Consider the following 21,357-nt stretch of genomic DNA (forward strand, 5'->3'; position numbering starts at 1 on the left):
CCAGGGGTTGAGTGTGAGTTGAGATGGGGGAGTCTACATCGGCTGCGTCGCTTGAACTTCGGAACGGCTTCGCCGAGGAGCCCCCCGTGGCTGCTCCACCTAGTCCTCATTATGCTCTTCTCCACCGAGAGGGGTGCTCAGGGGGATTTGGGGGTTTTAATGTGTTATTCATGCGGTCACCAATCGTCCACAGTGATCACGTAGCGATGATTGTAAAGGGTAGTGCAATGCGGAGTAATAGTGGCGACAAGTACCCATAAAAGAAGACGTAATGGCAAGTTTTTCATTTTGTTTGCGGGGGGTTCCAACGGAATACCGGGGGTTTTGTACTTGTGTTAAACCAGTGATCACAAATCGTTCTCATAAATTCCGTGCCGATAAGTCCTAGGGGTCCGGAACAGTGGTCTGACCATTCTTTTACCTGGAGAGGCGATTTATTAGAATTTTTTGGGAGGGTTCACGGGGTTATCGGGGTTTTTAATGAGTGGTAGGGGTACCGGTTAAAGTGTGACGAAAACTTTTCGGAAAGGCGACTTTAAATTTTTTTATTTTTTTTCGGCGATGTTCCAGGAGGTGATCGGGGGTTTTCTGGTATTTTTCCCGTATGGTTTATGGTGGCTCGCCCTCACCAAATATTCCGGATCTAGAGCTCAGAGGGGACGGGTAGTGCGGCGTAATCTTTGCGAGAAGTTCCCAAATAGGAGACTAAATGACACATTTTACATTTGGGGGGATTTCACGGGGATACCTGGGGTTTAAATGTGTGTACTCCTGGCGGTCACCATCCATTCACATAAATTTCGGGGGGATGAGTCGTTGGGGGCGGTGGAATAGTCACGAAAAGTACCGAAAAAGTAGACTTATTTGAAAATTTTTTTTTTGGGGGGGGTGTATGTGGGTTTACCGGGGGTTTATAGGTTTTTACTGCCAGCGGTCATCAATCGTCCACATCAATTCCGTAGCGATGAATGGTAAGGTTTGGAAAAGCGGCGGAATTGTGACGAAAGGTACCCGACAAGGCTACTTATATGCTAATTTTAATTTTTAGGGGGTTTTGGGGGGTTAAAAGATGACGGTACTATATGGTCACATTCATTTACTGTCATGTCTAAAAGAATTGTGCCCTATGACATCCATATTTCGAAAGTAATACAATAAAAAGCAAACCAGTCCCTGAAAAATGTTAGCAGTGCCCGCCATTTTTATTTTTTCGCGGTTAAATCCATTACACTATTATTAAAATGTTTATGTTTTCTGAAAGACAATGCATAGCTGTATGTAACTACAAAGTTTGAAAGAAATCGGTTGAGTTAAAATTGACAAAACCTTGTGTTAATCTTTTGAAAATCATAATTTTCGGTGATTTTCGGAATATTTTAATTTTATTCTCACTAACCAAGGACGATGAAAGAAAAACGTTACCTACATTTCGTAGACTATGTTATGAGCATATGTAATAATCATTTTCAATATCCTACACCTGTAATTACGACTAGGGGAGCGAAGTTATGAAATATTTTTCGAAAACCCAATTTTTTAACGCCGTTTTGGCAGCAAATTTCTTAGAAAGAAACTTATAACATAACATAATTACGTTACTACATTTACCAGCTTTCAAAAAATGCATTAACGATTCGTGTGGCATGCACGGTTCGCGCGCAGTAAAATAAAAACCGAAAGACGGTCCCCGGAAAAAGCGCGATTTCGGCCATTTTGTCGTCCTAGCGACGACACGTGGCGGAAACTTCCGGTTTTCGGATTTTTTCTCCGGATCATTTCGGGTTCCCCGCACGCGTGCCAAATTTCAGCTCTCCAGCACTTCTAGAAGTGGTCGGGAATTTGTATCCATCAGTGAGTCAGTCACCACGAGGGCTGTATATAGGTTGGTTAACTCGCACGCTCCGCGCGCTCGTTAAGGGGCTCCGCCCCTTAAAAACCCCGGTTCCGGCTTCGCCGTCTATATTTGTGTTCGCTCGAAGACTTTTTAAGTTCGAATAATCTCACCTCAGCTTGGGGCCGGCTTCGCCGGCCAGGGGGTAGGGAGGCGCCCCACTCATTCCTCGGAACGGCTTCGCCGTTCCTCACTGAAGGGCGGCTTCGCCGCCCAGGGGTTCAGTGTGCCCCCCCGGGGCTTCCCCGCTTAATATTCGGAACGGCTTCGCCGATCCTCGTCTAAGGTCGCCATAGCCGCCCAGAGGGCGAAGGCATTTCGGAGCTGTTTCACCGTTTTTCGTTTGAGGGGAGTCCACAGCTTCTGCGCCGCTTGAACATCGGGGCGGCTTCGCCGCCCGAGGGTTACTGAAGCTCCTCCTCGCCTACGCCAGTTACTCCTCGGAACGGCTTCGCCGTTCCTCGTTCTGGGGCGGCTTCGCCGCCTTGGGATTGAGGATTTTTTTGGTGATGTTCCAGGAGGTGATCGGGGGTTTTCTGGTATTTTTCCCGTATGGTTTACGGTGGGTCGCCCTCACCAAATATTCCGGATATAGAGCTCAGAGGGGACGGGAAGTGCGGCGTAATGTTTGAGAGAAGTTCCCAAATGGGAGACTTAATGGCACATTTTACATTTGGGGGGTATTTCAGGGGGATTCCGGGGGTTTACGTGTGTATTCCAGGTGGTCACCATCCGTTCAAATAATTTCCGTGGGGATGAATCGTTGGGGGCGGTGGTATACTCACGAAAAGTACCCAAAAAGTAGAGTAATATGCAAAATTTTATTTTTAGGGGGGTGTATGTGGGTTAACCGGGGGTTTATAGGTTTGTCCTACCAGGGGTCATCAGTCGTCGACATCAATACCGTAGTGATGAGTGGCAAGGCTTGGGATAGTGGCGGAATCGTGACGAAAAATACCCGAAAAGGCTACTTATATGCAAATTTTAATTTTTAGAGGGTTTCGGGGGGTTTAAATATGACGATACGATATGGTCACATTCATTTACTGTCATATCTAACAGTAGTGTGCCCTATGAACTCCATATTTCAGGAGTAATACAAAAATAAGGAAACCTGTCCCCGAAAAAAGTGAGTAGTGCCCGCCATTTTTATTTTTTCGCGTTTAAATCCATTAAATCATTTACAAGATGTTTATGATTTCTGAAAGACAATTCATAGTTGTATGTAACTACAAAGTTTGAAAGAAATCAGTCGGGTAAAAATTGACAAAACCTTGTGTTAATCTTTTGGGAATCGTAATTTTCGGTGATTTTCGGAATACTTTAATTTTTTTCTGAGTAACCAAGCACAATGAAAGAAAATTGTTAACTCTATTTCGTAGACGAAGTTATGAGCATATATAATAATCATTTTCGTTATCCAACACCTTAAATTAAGTCGAGGGGAGGGGAAAGTTTGATATTTTTTTCGAAAAATCAATTTTTGGACGCCATTTTAGCTGTAACTTTCTCAAATGGAAACTAATAAATTTACTTAATTACGTGCCTACGTTTATCAGCTTTCAAAAAATGCATTAACGACTCGTGTGGCACGCACGGTTCGCGCGCAGTAAAATAAAAACCGAAAGATGGTCACCGGAAAAAGCCCGATTTCGGCCATTTTGTCGTCCTAGCGACGACACGTGGCGGAAACTTCCGGTTTTCGGATTTTTCCTCCGGATCATTTCGGAATCCCCGCACGCCTGCCAAATTTCAGCTCTCCAGCACTTCTAGAAGTGGTCGGGAATTTGTATCCATCAGTCAGTCAGTCACCACAAGGGCTGTATATAGATAGGACTCGCTGCGCTGCGCGCGCTCGTTAAGGAGCTCCGCCCCTTAAAAACCCCGGGTCCGGCTTCGCCGTCTAGATTTGTGATTCTTCGAAGAATTTTAGTTCGCATAATCTCACCTCAGCTAGTGGCCGGCTTCGCCGGCCAGGGGGTAGGGAAGCGCTCCACTCATGCCTCGGAACGGCTACGCCGTTCCTCGTTGAGAGGCGGCTTCGCTGCCCAGGGGTTGAGTGTGCCCCCCCGGGGCTACCCCGCTTTATACTCGGAACGGCTTCGCCGTTCCTTGTCAGGGGTCGGCAAAGCCGCCCAGAGGGCAAGGGCATTTTGGAACTGTTTCACCGTCATTCGTTTAAGGGGCGGCTTCGCCGCCCAGAGGCGGAGGGAGCCCACAGCGGCTGCGCCGCTTTAACGTCAGGGCGGCTTCGCCGCCCAAGGGTTACTGAAGCTCCCCCTCGCCTACGCCAGTTACTCCTCGGAACGACTTCACCGTTCCTCGTTGTGGGGCGGCTTCGCCGCCTTGCGGATGAAGAACCCCCCGCGGCTGCTGCACGTAGTCCTCATAAATGGTCCTCTCCACCGAGAGGATGCCCAGGGGGATTCGGGGGTTTTCATGTGTTATACATGCGGTCATCAATCGTCCACAGTGATCATGTGGCGATGATTTTAAAGGGTAGTGCAATGCGGCGTAATAGTGGCGACAAGTACCCATAAAAGAAGACTTAATGGCAAGTTTTCATTTTTTTGCGGGGGTTCCAACGGAATACCGGGGGTTTTATACGTGTGAAAACCAGTGGTCACAAATCGTTCTCATAAATTCCGTGCGGATAAGTCCTAGGGGTCTGGAACAGTGGCAGTATTCTGACGATTGTTTTACCCGGATAGGCGATTTATTAGAAAAATTTTCTGGGAGGTTTCACGGGGTTATCGGGGGTTTTAATAAGCAGTAGAGGCACCAGACAGTAGTAGAGTAAATTGTGACGAAAACTACTCGGAAAAGCGCATTTAACATTTTTTTAATTTTTTTTCGGCGAGCTTCCTAGGAGGTGATCGGTGGTTTTCTGATACATTTTCCCGTTTTATTTACGGTGGCCCGCCCTCATCAAATATTCCGGATCTAAAGCTCAGAGGGGACGGGTAGTGCGGCGTAATGTTTGCGAGAAGTTCCCAAATAGGAGACTTAATGGCACATTTTACATTTGGGGGGATTTCAGGGGGATACCGGGGGTTTATATGTGTGTACTCCTGGCGGTCACCATCCGTTCACTTGAATTCCGTAGGGATGAGTCGCTGGGGTAAGAACCAGCGGTGTAAAGTCACGAAAAATACCGAAAAAGTAGACTTATATACAAAATTTTATTTTTTGGGGGTTGTAGGTGGGTTTACCGGGGGTTTATAGGTTTTTACTACCAGGGGTCATTAATTGTCCACATCAATTCCGTAGCGATGAGTGGTAAGGCTAGAAAAGCGGTGGAATTGTGATGAAAAGTACCCAAAAAGGCTACTTACATTCAAATTTTAATTTTTTAGGGTTTTCAGGGGGCTTAAATATGGCCTTATCATATGGTCACATGCATTTACTATCATGTATAAGAGAAGTTGCCCGTATGACATCCATATTTCGATAGTAGTACAATAAAAAGTAAACCTCTTCCCGGAAAAAATTAGTATTGTCCGCCATTTTTATTTTTCCGCAGTTATATCGACTGCAACACATATTAAGTTCTTATATTTTCGGAAACCATATGCATAGATGTATGTAATTGTGGAGTTTGAAAGACATCGGTCGGGAAAACATTGAAGAAATCTTGTGTCAATCTTTTGAAAATCGTAATTTTCGGTGATTTTGGGAACGTTTTTATTTTTTCTGGAAAACCATGGACGACGAAAGAAAATTCTTACCTATATATCGTAGACGATTTTATGAGCATATATAATAATCATTTTCAGTATCCTACACCTGCAATTACGACGATGGGAGAGGGAGTTATGAAATTTGTTTCGAAAAAGCATTTTCGGACGCCATTTGTGCAGCAATTTACTTTAAAATTATCTAAATCCATTGCATAATTACGTGACTACATTCATCAGCTTTCAAAACGTACATAAACTATCCGCGTGGCACACACCGTTCACGCGCAGTAAAATAAAAACGGAAATACCGTCCCCGGAAAAGGCGCGATTTCGGCCATTTTGTCGTCCTAGCCACGACACGTGGCGGAAACTTCTAGTTTTTGGATTTTTCCTCCGGAAGTTTCTGGTATATTTTCCCGTATGGTTTGCGGTGGCCCGCCCTCATCAGATATTCCGGATCTAGAGCTCAGAGTGTACGGGTAGTGCGGCGTATTGTTTACTAGAAGTTCCCAAATAGGAGACTTTTATGAAATTTTTTATTTTTTGGGGGGTGTATGTGGGTTTACCGGGGAGTTATAGCTTTGTACTGCCAGGGGTCATCAATCGTCCACATTAATTCCGTAGCGATGAGTGATAATTCTTGGGAAAGCGGCGGAATCGTGACGTAAAGTACCCGAAAAGGCTACTTATGTGCAAATTTTAATTTTTTAGGCGGTTTCGGGGGGTTTAAAGATGACGATACTATATGGTCACATTCATTTACTTTCATATCTAACAGAAGTGAGCCCTATGACATCCATATTTCGAGAGTAATACAATAAAAAGCAAACCAGTCCCCGAAAAAAGTGAGTAGCGCCCGCCATTTTTATTTTTTCGCGGTTAAATGCGTTGAATCATTTATTAAAAATTCATGTTTTCTGAAAGACAATGCAAAGTTGTATGTAACTACAAAGTTTGAAAGAAATCGGTAAGGTTAAAGTTGACAAAATCTTGTGTTAATCTTTTGGAAATCGTAATTTTCGGTGATTTTCGAAATATTTTATTTTTTTTCTGAGTAACCAAGGACGACGAAAGAAAATTGTTGCCTACATTTCGTAGACAATGTTATAAGAATATATAATAATCATTTTCGTTACCCTACACCTTAAATTAACTCGAATGGAGCGGAAGTTATGAAATTTTATTCGAAAAATCAATTTTTGGACGCCATTTTGGCTGCAATTTTCTCAAACGGAAACTAATTAATTTACTTTATTACGTGCATACGTTCATCAGCTTTCAAAAAAAGCATTAACGACCCGTGTGTCACGCATAATTAGCGCGCAGTAAAATAAAAACCAAAAGACGGTACCCGGAAAAAGCCCGATTTCGGCCATTTTGTCGTCCTAGCGACGACACGTGGGGGAAACTTCCGGTTTTCGGATTTTTCCTCCGGATCATTTCGGGTTCCCCGCACGCGTGCCAAATTACAGCTCTCCAGCACGTCTGGAAGTGGTCGGGAATTTGTATCCATCAGTGAGTCAGTTACCTCAAGGGCTGTATATAGATAGGACTCGCACGCTCCGCGCGCTCGTTAAGGGGCTCCGCCCCTTAAAAACCCCGGTTCCGGCTTCGCCGTCTATTTGTGTTCGCTCGAAGACTTTTTAAGTTCGAATAATCTCACCTCAGCTAGTCTTCGCCGGCCAGGGGGTAGGGAGGCGCCCCACCCATTCCTCGGAACGGCTTCGCCGTTCCTCGCTGAAGGGCGGCTTCGCCGCCCAGGGGTTCAGTGTGCCCCCCCGGGGCTTCCCCGCTTAATACTCGGAACGGCTTCGCCGTTCCTCGTCTAAGGTCGCCATAGCCGCCCAGAGGGCAAAGGCATTTCGGAGCTGTTTCACCGTTTTTCGTTTGAGGGGAGTCCACAGCTTCTGCGCCGCTTGAACATCGGGGCGGCTTCGCCGCCCGAGGGTTACTGAAGCTCCTCCTCGCCTACGCCAGTTACTCCGCGGAACGGCTTCGCCGTTCCACGTTCTGGGGCGGCTTCGTCGCCTTGGGATTGAGGATTTTTTTTGGTGATGTTCCAGGAGGTGATCGGGGGTTTTCTGGTATTTTTCCCGTATGGTTTACGGTGGCTCGCCCTCACAAAATATTCCGGATCTAGAGCTCAGAGGGGACGGGAAGTGCGGCGTAATGTTTGAGATAAGTTCCCAAATGGGAGACTTAATGGCACATTTTACATTTGGGGGGTAATTCAGGGGGATTCCGGGGGTTTATGTGTGTATTGCAGGTGGTCACCATCCGTTCAAATAATTTCCGTGGGGATGAAACGTTGGGGGCGGTGGTATACTCACGAAAAGTACACAAAAAGTAGAGTAATATGCAAAATTTTATTTTTAGGGGGGTGCATGTGGGTTTACCGGGGGTTTATAGGTTTGTCCTACCAGGGGTCATCAGTCGTCGACATCAATACCGTAGTGATGAGTGGCAAGGCTTGGGATAGTGGCGGAATCGTGACGAAAAATACCCGAAAAGGCTACTTATATGCAAATTTTAATTTTTAGAGGGTTTCGGGGGGTTTAAATATGACGATACCATATGGTCACATTCATTTGCTGTCATATCTAACAGAAGTGTGCCCTATGAACTCCATATTTCAGGAGTAATACAAAAAAAAGGAAACCAGTCCCCGAAAAAAGTGAGTAGTGCCCGCCATTTTTATTTTTTCGCGTTTAAATCCATGAAATCATTTACTAGATGTTTATGTTTTCTGAAAGACAATTCATAGTTGTATGTAACTACAAAGTTTGAAAGAAATCAGTCGGGTAAAAATTGACAAAACCTTGTGTTAATCTTTTGGAAATCGTAATTTTCGGTGATTTTCGGAATACTTTAATTTTTTTCTGAGTAACCAAGCACGATGAAAGAAAATTGTTACCTACATTTCGTAGACGAAAAGATGAGCATATATAATAATCATTTTCGTTATCCAACACCTTAAATTAAGTCGAGGGGAGGGGAAAGTTTGATTTTTTTTCGAAAAATCAATTTTTGGATGCCATTTTAGCTGTAACTTTCTCAAATGGAAACTAATAAATTTACTTAATTACGTGCCTACGTTCATCAGCTTTCAAAAAAAGCATTAACAACTTGGGTGGCACGCACGGTTCGCGCGCAGTAAAATAAAAACCGAAATACGGTCACCGGAAAAAGCCCGATTTCGGCCATTTTGTCGTCCTAGCGACGACACGTGGCGGAAACTTCCGGTTTTCGGATTTTTCCTCCGGATCATTTCGGGTTCCCCGTACGCGTGCCAAATTTCAGCTCTCCAGCACTTCTAGAAGTGGTCGGGAATTTGTATCCATGAGTCAGTCACCACAAGGGCTGTATATAGATGGGACTCGCACGCTCCGCGCGCTCGTTAAGGGGCTCCGCCCCTTAAAAACCCCGGTTCCGGCTTCGCCGTTTACATTTGTGGTCGTTTGAAGAATTTTAGTTTGAATAATCTCACCAGAAAAGGCTAGGGGCCGGCTTCGCCGGCCAGGGGGTAGGGAAGCGGCCTCGGCGAAGCCGTTCCTCGTTGAGAGGCGGCTTCGCCGCCCAGGGGTTAAGTGTGCCCCGCCGGGGCTACCCCGCTTAATTCTCAGAACGTCTTCGCCGTTCCTCGGCTGGGGTCGGCATAGCCGCCCAGAGGGCAAGGGCATTTCGGAACTGTTTCACCGTTATTCGTTTAAGGGGCGGCTTTGCCGCCCAGGGGTGGAGGGAGCCCACAGCGGCTGCGCCGCTTGAACGTCGGGGCGGCTTTGCCGCCCGAGGGTTACTTAAGCTCGTTGTGGGGCGGCTTCACCGCCTTGGGAATGAGGAGCCCCCCGCGGCTGCTCCGCTTAGTCGTAATACATGGTCTTCTCCACCGAGAGGGGTGCCCAGGGGGATTGGGGGGTATTAATGTGTTATACATGCGGTCACCGATCGTCCACAGTGATCATGTAGCGATGATTGTAAAGGGTAGTGTAATGCGGCGTAATAGTGGCGACAAGTACCCATAAAAGAACACTTAATGGCAAGTTTTTCATTTTTTTTGCGGGGGGTTCCAACGGAATACCGGGGGCTTTATACTTATGTTGAACGAAACAAATCGTCCTTATAAATTCCGTGCCGATAAGTCCTAGGGGTCCGCAACAGTGGCGGAGTGCTGACGATTCCTTTACCCGGAGAGGCTACTTATTAGAGAATTGTTTTGGGATGTTTCACGGGGTTATCGGGGGTTTTAATAAGTAGAAGGGGCACCGGCTAAGCATTGTAACAAAGTACTCGGAAAGGCGACATTAAAATTTTTTTTTTCGGCGAGGTTCCAAGAGGTGATCGGGGGTTTTCTGATATTTTTTCCCGTATGGTTTACGGTGGCTCGCCCTCACCAAATATTCCGGATCTAGAGCTTAGAGGGGACGGGTAGTGCGGCGTAATGTTTGCGAGAAGTTCCCAAATAGGAGACTTAATGGCACATTTAACATTTGGGGGGATTTCACGGGGATACCGGGGGTTTATGTGTGTACTCCCTGCGGTCACCATCCGTTCACAGAAATTACGTAGGGATGAGTCGTTGGGGTAAGAACCAGCGGTGGAGTAGTCACGAAATGTACCCAAAAAGTAGACTTATGTGAAAAATTTTATTTTTTTGGGGTGTAGGAGGGTTTACTGGGGGTTTATAGGTTTGTACTGCCAATGGTCATCAATCGCCCATATCAATTCCGTAGCGATGAGTGGTAAGGGTTGGAAAAGCGGCGGGATTGTGGCGAAAAATACCCGAAAAGGCTACTTATATGCAAATTTTAATTTTGTAGGGGGTTTCAGGGGGTTTAAAGATGATGATGTTATATGATCACATCCATTTACTATCATATCTAAGAGAAGTTGTCCCTATGGCATCCATATTTCGAGAGTAATACAATAAAAAATAAATCTCTCCCCGGAAAAAATTAGTAGTGCCCGCCATTTTCATTTTTTTGCCGTTATAAAGATTAAATAATTTATTAAATGTTTATTTTTTCTGAAAGTCAATGCATACGTGTATGCAAATACTAAGTTTGAAAGAAATCGATCAGGTTAAAATTGACAAAATCCTGTGTTAATCTTTTGGAAATCGTAATTTTCGGTAATTTTCGGTATATTTTAATTTTTTCTGAGTAACCAAGGACGACGAAAGAAAATTGTTGCCTACATTTCGTAGACGATGTTAGGAGCATATATAATAATCATTTTCGTTATCCTACACTCGAAATTAAGGCGAGGGGAGCGGAAGGAATGAAATTATTTTCGAAAAACCAAAATGTAGACGCCATTTTGGCAGCCATTTTGTTAAAAAGAAACTAATACTATTACATAATTACGTGACCACGATTATCAGCTTTCAAAAAATGCAATAACGATACATGTAACACGCATGGTTCGCGCGCAGTAAAATAAAAACAGAAAGAATGTCCTCGGAAAAGGCGCGATTTCGGCCATTTTGTCGTCCTAGCGACGACACGTGGCGGAAACTTCCGGTTTTCGGATTTTTCCTCCGAATCATTTCGGGTTCTCCGCACGCGTGCCAAATTTCAGCTCTCCAGCACTTCTGGAAGTGGTCGGGAATTTGTATCCATGAGTCAGTCACCACAAGGGCTGTATATAGATGGGACTCGCTGCGCTGCGCGCGCTCGTTAAGGAGCTCCGCCCCTTAAAAACCCCGGGTCCGGCTTCGCCGTCTAGATTTGTGATTCTTCGAAGAATTTTAGTTCGCATAATCTCACCTCAGCTAGTGGCCGGCTTCGCCGGCCAGGGGGTAGGGAAGCGCTCCACTCATGCCTCGGAACGGCTACGCCGTTCCTCGTTGAGAGGCGGCTTCGCTGCCCAGGGGTTGAGTGTGCCCCCCCGGGGCTACCCCGCTTTATACTCGGAACGGCTTCGCCGTTCCTTGTCAGGGGTCGGCAAAGCCGCCCAGAGGGCAAGGGCATTTTGGAACTGTTTCACCGTCATTCGTTTAAGGGGCGGCTTCGCCGCCCAGAGGCGGAGGGAGCCCACAGCGGCTGCGCCGCTTTAACGTCAGGGCGGCTTCGCCGCCCAAGGGTTACTGAAGCTCCCCCTCGCCTACGCCAGTTACTCCTCGGAACGACTTCACCGTTCCTCGTTGTGGGGCGGCTTCGCCGCCTTGCGGATGAAGAACCCCCCGCGGCTGCTGCACGTAGTCCTCATAAATGGTCCTCTCCACCGAGAGGATGCCCAGGGGGATTCGGGGGTTTTCATGTGTTATACATGCGGTCATCAATCGTCCACAGTGATCATGTGGCGATGATTTTAAAGGGTAGTGCAATGCGGCGTAATAGTGGCGACAAGTACCCATAAAAGAAGACTTAATGGCAAGTTTTCATTTTTTTGCGGGGGTTCCAACGGAATACCGGGGGTTTTATACGTGTGAAAACCAGTGGTCACAAATCGTTCTCATAAATTCCGTGCGGATAAGTCCTAGGGGTCTGGAACAGTGGCAGTATTCTGACGATTGTTTTACCCGGATAGGCGATTTATTAGAAAAATTTTCTGGGAGGTTTCACGGGGTTATCGGGGGTTTTAATAAGCAGTAGAGGCACCAGACAGTAGTAGAGTAAATTGTGACGAAAACTACTCGGAAAAGCGCATTTAACATTTTTTTAATTTTTTTTCGGCGAGCTTCCTAGGAGGTGATCGGTGGTTTTCTGATACATTTTCCCGTTTTATTTACGGTGGCCCGCCCTCATCAAATATTCCGGATCTAAAGCTCAGAGGGGACGGGTAGTGCGGCGTAATGTTTGCGAGAAGTTCCCAAATAGGAGACTTAATGGCACATTTTACATTTGGGGGGATTTCAGGGGGATACCGGGGGTTTATATGTGTGTACTCCTGGCGGTCACCATCCGTTCACTTGAATTCCGTAGGGATGAGTCGCTGGGGTAAGAACCAGCGGTGTAAAGTCACGAAAAATACCGAAAAAGTAGACTTATATACAAAATTTTATTTTTTGGGGGTTGTAGGTGGGTTTACCGGGGGTTTATAGGTTTTTACTACCAGGGGTCATTAATTGTCCACATCAATTCCGTAGCGATGAGTGGTAAGGCTAGAAAAGCGGTGGAATTGTGATGAAAAGTACCCAAAAAGGCTACTTACATTCAAATTTTAATTTTTTAGGGTTTTCAGGGGGCTTAAATATGGCCTTATCATATGGTCACATGCATTTACTATCATGTATAAGAGAAGTTGCCCGTATGACATCCATATTTCGATAGTAGTACAATAAAAAGTAAACCTCTTCCCGGAAAAAATTAGTATTGTCCGCCATTTTTATTTTTCCGCAGTTATATCGACTGCAACACATATTAAGTTCTTATATTTTCGGAAACCATATGCATAGATGTATGTAATTGTGGAGTTTGAAAGACATCGGTCGGGAAAACATTGAAGAAATCTTGTGTCAATCTTTTGAAAATCGTAATTTTCGGTGATTTTGGGAACGTTTTTATTTTTTCTGGAAAACCATGGACGACGAAAGAAAATTCTTACCTATATATCGTAGACGATTTTATGAGCATATATAATAATCATTTTCAGTATCCTACACCTGCAATTACGACGATGGGAGAGGGAGTTATGAAATTTGTTTCGAAAAAGCATTTTCGGACGCCATTTGTGCAGCAATTTACTTTAAAATTATCTAAATCCATTGCATAATTACGTGACTACATTCATCAGCTTTCAAAACGTACATAAACTATCCGCGTGGCACACACCGTTCACGCGCAGTAAAATAAAAACGGAAATACCGTCCCCGGAAAAGGCGCGATTTCGGCCATTTTGTCGTCCTAGCCACGACACGTGGCGGAAACTTCTAGTTTTTGGATTTTTCCTCCGGAAGTTTCTGGTATATTTTCCCGTATGGTTTGCGGTGGCCCGCCCTCATCAGATATTCCGGATCTAGAGCTCAGAGTGTACGGGTAGTGCGGCGTATTGTTTACTAGAAGTTCCCAAATAGGAGACTTTTATGAAATTTTTTATTTTTTGGGGGGTGTATGTGGGTTTACCGGGGAGTTATAGCTTTGTACTGCCAGGGGTCATCAATCGTCCACATTAATTCCGTAGCGATGAGTGATAATTCTTGGGAAAGCGGCGGAATCGTGACGTAAAGTACCCGAAAAGGCTACTTATGTGCAAATTTTAATTTTTTAGGCGGTTTCGGGGGGTTTAAAGATGACGATACTATATGGTCACATTCATTTACTTTCATATCTAACAGAAGTGAGCCCTATGACATCCATATTTCGAGAGTAATACAATAAAAAGCAAACCAGTCCCCGAAAAAAGTGAGTAGCGCCCGCCATTTTTATTTTTTCGCGGTTAAATGCGTTGAATCATTTATTAAAAATTCATGTTTTCTGAAAGACAATGCAAAGTTGTATGTAACTACAAAGTTTGAAAGAAATCGGTAAGGTTAAAGTTGACAAAATCTTGTGTTAATCTTTTGGAAATCGTAATTTTCGGTGATTTTCGAAATATTTTATTTTTTTTCTGAGTAACCAAGGACGACGAAAGAAAATTGTTGCCTACATTTCGTAGACAATGTTATAAGAATATATAATAATCATTTTCGTTACCCTACACCTTAAATTAACTCGAATGGAGCGGAAGTTATGAAATTTTATTCGAAAAATCAATTTTTGGACGCCATTTTGGCTGCAATTTTCTCAAACGGAAACTAATTAATTTACTTTATTACGTGCATACGTTCATCAGCTTTCAAAAAAAGCATTAACGACCCGTGTGTCACGCATAATTAGCGCGCAGTAAAATAAAAACCAAAAGACGGTACCCGGAAAAAGCCCGATTTCGGCCATTTTGTCGTCCTAGCGACGACACGTGGGGGAAACTTCCGGTTTTCGGATTTTTCCTCCGGATCATTTCGGGTTCCCCGCACGCGTGCCAAATTACAGCTCTCCAGCACGTCTGGAAGTGGTCGGGAATTTGTATCCATCAGTGAGTCAGTTACCTCAAGGGCTGTATATAGATAGGATAAGACAATCCGAAGTAAGGAGGAGCCTTCGGAAAAGATCTCCCATTTCTTCTAGGCGCAAAATTTTTCGCGTGTGGTGCGCTCCGATTCTTCTAATATCTTTGTGGAGAGATTCCAAAGCCCTCCTAAGAAAATTGGCCAATTGGAAGCACTGCTGACTTGGCAAGTGATGCTGCATGAAACTGCACTTTGTGCACCGTGGGAGGCATGTAGTATCACGGATACATATTCACAAAAAGGGATGCAGTTTCTGAGCAGTACTCGCTGAAATTGGCGTAATCTATCTCAAGTCCAGATGTCAGAGCTTTTAAAATAGAGGCAAACCTTGAGATGAGTTCCTAGCTAATGCCTATTTAAAAAGGAAAAAAAGTCCTCACCAAATCCTTCTTTCAAAAAATTTTAAATATTCATAACAAATTTTGAAATTAATAAATAAAAATCTATAAAATATGACTTTTTGGTGGTAAACATACCGGTAATTTCTGATGTTAGCTTAGGTTCAGAAAAAAACGTCGGGCAGTGTTCCCATCATTAGTCGTGCCTTGACCATGCTTTAACAAGGAGTCTCAAGCAGAGATTCATGCATATATGTTGGGAGCGGTATATCCTTCTCTAAACAATATCGAAATTTTACTGCAAACCTGACACTGGTTCTCTTGCATTCTTTCCATATCTGGATATACCCATTGAAAACGTATTTATCCATGAAATTCTTCAACATTTCCTTTGTCTTCTCGTCTTAATTTTAACTTATCTTAAAGATATTGAAGGGCCAATTCACGTTTTGACGACAGCGAATATCCCATTTCATTAACAATAACGTCATGTATTTCTTTGCGGGTTACGTTCATGCGCTCGATTTTCTCTCATCCGAAATGTTAACAATCTAAATCACCGCGTAAGGAAAGCTAAATTAGAACATAATTCCCTAAATAATACACACGTTCACAGAGATATTTTACTTGGAAAACGTACCTTTTTATCGTTCCGAGGTATCCTTCACTAGTGGTAGTTCGGCCTCAACGCTGAAATTGCACGATATAGGGAAAAAAATCCTCGTTCTTTGCTTCCATAGCACAAGCACGCACATCCTTTCGCACTCACGAACACAAAATGACTAATTTTCTCGGTAAAATTGTGGAAGAGAATAGTTTTCAACCAATTGGAGAGAAGCATTTGTGGAAAACCCCGTGCGAAGGGAAGCGATCCTCAACAGTGCAATAACCCTTTCATAGATCGAGGCAATAAAGCAATAAGCGGCATTTCTACAAAGGGACAGTTATGAAACGAGTACAGAACTTCTTTAACGCCAGATAAGAATCATAACACGGTGGTTGGGTTTTCGGGTACAATAGGGATTAACGTGGTCGGCAGGGTAGTGCCCGCCGCCACTGCGCGGGCGGCGCTCCGCCACACGTGTGCCCTTTCCAGTGTTTGAGCTGATGGTAGCTGGCCTAGGAGAGTACGGATATCAGAATGTGCGAGTGTATAGTGTTAAGAATTGGGCTTTCCAAAAATTAATATATAATTATTTGCAGCCGCCCGCTTCCCGGGACAAGAATATGACTTGCCGGCGCAATCGTTGAGTCCATTATATGACTTATGAAGGAAATCGTAATGTGCTCTTGGAAAAATTGGTACAATAAGACTAATATGGCATGCTAAATGTATACAGAGTTTATAAGTGTAGACAAGTGTAATTTCGGCTCACTTTTGGCGAATTATCGTCGACTACAGCTAAGTCTGAACAAAGGTTAGCAAATAACCACCGCGTCGGGCGGTTGGACATTCATGCACGTAACTTGATGGGAGAGGCGGGGAGGCAGATTGGGGCAGGATTTTTCAGTTGATAACTAAAGTTGACACTTCATTATATAATGTGGTGCTAAACACTTCGTGAAGCAAAGTGAAAAACATCAAGTTTTTCTCTACATTATGTTAAAAATACGTGAAAAATAGGACATTTTAATTGTTTAAATAAAACTTATAAATATTATCGCTAGAAATAAAACTTTCACTACAATGGATTCTAAAAATGCTGATTTCTATTATGTAATGATTTAAATTTAGGCATTTTTAAATATAACGCAACAGTAGAAAAAAACTTCAGTCAATTTTTCAAAAAATGGGGAACAAATTTTGCGATCATTTTTCATTAAATTGACAGATATCTCCTGCTTTAAAAAAATTAGTTATAAATAAAATTATTTCAGTAATGTGGTCACTGATTATTCTATAATTTGAAAATATAATAGTTTTTTCCAAATTAAAAAGTGAGAAAAATCATTTTTGGCCAGCTTTTTTCGATTTCAGCCCACTGTGCGCTCTAGGGAAAATAGACCGTGGTTCCTCGCTTCCGTAGCACAAGCACTGACACTTACTAGTAAAAGTTGACTGATTTGCTCGGTAAAATCGTGAAAGGAATGTTTTTCAATCAATTGGAAAGAAGCATTTGTGGAAAACTCCGTGCTAGCCACCTCGTAGAAATCACCTGTATCGAAGATAAGCGATCCTAAAAATGGCAAAAACCCTTCATATAACGAGGCAATAAAGCAGTTAGCGGCATTTCTACTAACGGACAGCTATTCTTTTAGTAGAAAACTTTTTAAACGCTAGATAAAAATCGTAAGACTGAGGTAGGGTTTACGGTCACAATAGGGGTTACCGCGGTGGGCCCGCCGCCACTCTTGAGCCATTTCCAATGCTTGAGCTGATGGGAGCCATGAAAGACCTAGGAGAATGTAGTTAGCAAAATGTGGGTGCATTGCGGTAAGATATGGGTTCTCCAAGAATAAGAAACTATTTCCTTGCAGCCGCGCGCTTTCCGAGACTAGCATCTGACTTGCCAGCGCAATCGTCGAGTCCGTAACATATATCTCATGAATAAAATCGTAATTTGTACATTAAAAAATCAAAAAATAACACATATGGAATTTATAATGTATGCAAGTGTAGAAAACTGTAATGTCGCCTCATCTTTAGCGAAATATCCTCGACTATAACTGATGCTGAACTAATTTCGCATTTAATCATCGCGTCGCACAGTGGGCTGAAATTAAAAAAAGCTGGCCAAAAATCATATCCTCCATATTTTTATAGCTAGCTCGATAAAATTTTTCCTGCTAATCTTGTTTAGACTATATAACATGAATATAATCACATTTTTCCGAAAAATTGATCCGGGGAGTTTTTTTTAAACAAATTCGCGGAGACAGAAAAAAACCAAAAATCGACTATTTGGACCGCTTCAGTTGAGAGGCAACATTAAATTGAAATTAATAGTTAGGAATAAAAAGTTAGTAGTTTAACATTAAATTTAATAATTTAAATAAAAAATTTCATATTAAATAAATAAAATTATTTTTTAAACATTATTAATGATTTAGTCAATTAACTTTGCGTCAACATTTTGTCTGAGAGGACGCACATAAGAAATCACCTAGCAAACAATTTATACCATTACCCACATTGCCAAGTAAAATTATTTATGAACAATAATAAATTAACATAAATATATAATACATAAGAAAAAATAAGGGATAAATTTACCAGCCCACTACCAGTATTCATCAGATTCCCAGCCGTCACTTTCCTCATCAGGAGTTGGATCCTCCAATACAAGGAAGTTTCGTATATCATTTGAAACATTTCTGTTAACATTTATATATACATAACTATTGGATATTAGAGGATCCGAAGTAAGGAGGAGCCTTCGGAAAAGATCTCCCATTTCAGTTAGGCGCGAAATTTTTAGCGTGTGGTGCGCTCGCAATCTTCTGATATCTTTGTGGCGAGATTCCAAAGCTTCCTCCGAAAGTTGGCCAATTGGAAGCACTGCTGCCTTGACATTTGATGCTCCATGAAAACGCACGTTGTGCGCTGTGGGTGGCATGTAGTACCACGGATACAAATCCACAAACAGGGATGCAGTTTCTGAGCAGTACTCGCTGAAATTGGCGTAATCTATCTCGAATCCAAATGTCAGAGCTTTTAAAATTGAAGCAAACCTCGAGATGAGTTCCTCGTTAATGTTTATTTGAAAAGGAAAAAGGTCCTCACCAAATACTACTTCAAAATTCTAAATATTCATAACAAATTTTGGAATTAATAAATAAAAATATTTATAGTATGAGTTTTTGATGCTAAATATACCGGAAATTTCTTAAGTTAGCTTGGGATCAGAAAAAAAATGTTAGGCAGTGTTCCCATCATTAGCCGTGCCTTGACCATGCTTGAACAAGGAGTCCCAAGAAGAGATTTATGCATATCTATGGGAAGTGGTATATCCTTCTCTAACCAACATCGAAATTTTACTTCAAACCTGACACTGGTTCTCTTGCATTCTTCACATTTCTGGATATACCTATTGAAAAAGTATTTATTCATGACGTTCTTCAACATTTCCTTTGTCTTCTCGTCCGTCCCCAAATTTAACTTATCATGAAGATATTTAAGAGGCGATTTTCGTTTTGACAACAACGAATTTCCACTTCCATTAACAATAACGTCATGTATTTCTTACTTTCATGCGCTCCATTTTCTCTCATCCAAAATATCAACAGTCTAAATGATGGGATGAGGAAAGCGAAATTAGAATATAATTCCCTGAATAAGACACACGATCACCAAGATATTTTACTTGGAAAACATGGCTTTTTATTGCTCCGAGATATCCTTCAATAGTGGTAGTTCGGCCTCGACGCTGAAATTTCACGACATAGGGAAAATAAATCCTGGTTCTTCGCTTCCATAGCACAAGCACTGAGATCCTTGCGCACTCAAGAAGACAAACTAACTAATTTTCTCGGTAAAATCGTGAAAGAGTATATTTTTCAACCAATTGGAAAGAAGCATTTGTGGAAAACCCCGAGCGAGCTACATCGTAGAAAACGTTTGCGCGGATGTCGAAGGGAAGCGATCCTCAACAGTGCAAAAACCCCGTCATAGACCGAGGCAATAAAGAAATAAGCGGTATTTCTACAAAGGGACAGTTATGAAGCGAGTACAGAACTTCTTTCTCGCTAGATAAGGAGCATACCATGTTGGTTTGGCTTTCGGGTACAATAAGGATTAACGCGGTCGGCAGGGTTGTGCCCGCCGCCACGGCGGCGCTCCGCCACACGTGTGCCCTTTCCAGTGTTTCAGCTGATGGGAGTTATAAAAGGCCTAGGAGGGCAAGGAGAGCAAAATATACGAGTGCATAGTGTTTAGAATTGGTTTTTCCAAGAATTTATATATAATGCTTTGCAGCCGCCCGCTTCCGAAGACAAGAATCTGACTTGCCGGCGCAATCGTTGAGTCCATTATAAGTCTTATGAAGGAAATCGTAACGTGCCCTTAGAAAATTAGAAAAATAAGACTTATGTGGCATGCTAAATGTATGCAGTGTATGTAAGTGTAGACAACTGTAATTTGGTTCCACTTTTAGCGCATTATCCTCGACTACAGCTATGTCTGAACAAATGCTCGCTTCTAACCACCGCGTCGGGCGGTTGGACATTCACACATAACTTGATAGGAGAGGCGGGGTGGCAAATTGGGGCAGGATTTTTCAATTGATAACTAAAGTTGACACTTTATTTTATAATATGGTGCTAAATACTTCGTGAAGCAAAGTGAAAAACATTAAGTTTTTCTCTACATTATATTAAAAATACGTGAAAAACAGGGCATTTTAATTGTTTAAATAAAAGTAATAAAAATTATCGCTAGAATAAAAACTATCACTACAGCGGATTCTAAAAATGTTAATTTTTATTATGTACTGATTTAAATTTAGGCATATTAAAACGTAACGCAACAGTAGCAAAAAACTTAAGTCAATATTTTCAAAAAATGGGAAAAAAATTTTGAGACCATTTTTCATTAAATTAACAGACGTCTCCTGCTTTAAAAAAATTAGTTATAAATAAAATTATTTCAGCTATGTGGTCACTGATCATTCTATAATTTGAAAATATAAAAGTTTTTACCAAATTAAAAAGTGAAAAAAATGATTTTTGGCCAGCTTTTTTCGATTTCAGCCCACTGTGCGTCGGGTGGTTGGACACTCAGGCACATAACTTGATAGGAGAGGTGGGGTGGCAGGTTGGTGCAGGATTTCTCTTTTGAGAATCAAAGTTGATAATTTTTTTGTTATGCGGTGTAAGATCTTATGCGTAGCAATGTGAATAAACATGAAGTTTTTCTCTCACCATGTTATCAAGACGTGAAAAATAAAACATCTTCATCGTTTCATAAAAATAATAGAAACTATCAATAGAAAAGAAATTTTCACTACTACGGAATGTAACCATATTCATTCTTGCTATGGCATCCTTAAAAATTACTCATTTTAAAACAAAATGCAACTGTAGACATATGCTTCTGACAATTTTATCAAAAGATAAGAAAACATTATTGAGATCATTTTATGTTAATTTGACAGAAGTCTATGTTTGTTGCACGTCTTCCTTCTCCAAGGCTTCCATTCTTTTCGACGGCGTCGTTTCCCTTGGGGCTTGGTAGACACTTCAATCGCACAACAAAAAGAAATACGCAAAACGAAAGAACGACGATGCGACCCCAAAATCAAGCAGCTAAGAAAACGTATCACCGGCCGGCCGGTGTTGCTGTTGAGGGGAGGGCCTGCGCGCCTCGGAAGGGAGGGCCAAGAGGGGAGGCAAAGAAGTGAATGATGTCTCGCGGAAGGAGGAAAAGTGTTTAGGATGACTCGAAACGACTGCGCGTTATCGAAA

The sequence above is a fragment of the Ischnura elegans genome, chromosome X (genome assembly GCF_921293095.1).
Source record: "Ischnura elegans chromosome X, ioIscEleg1.1, whole genome shotgun sequence".
In the NCBI taxonomy this organism is placed as follows: domain Eukaryota; kingdom Metazoa; phylum Arthropoda; class Insecta; order Odonata; family Coenagrionidae; genus Ischnura; species Ischnura elegans.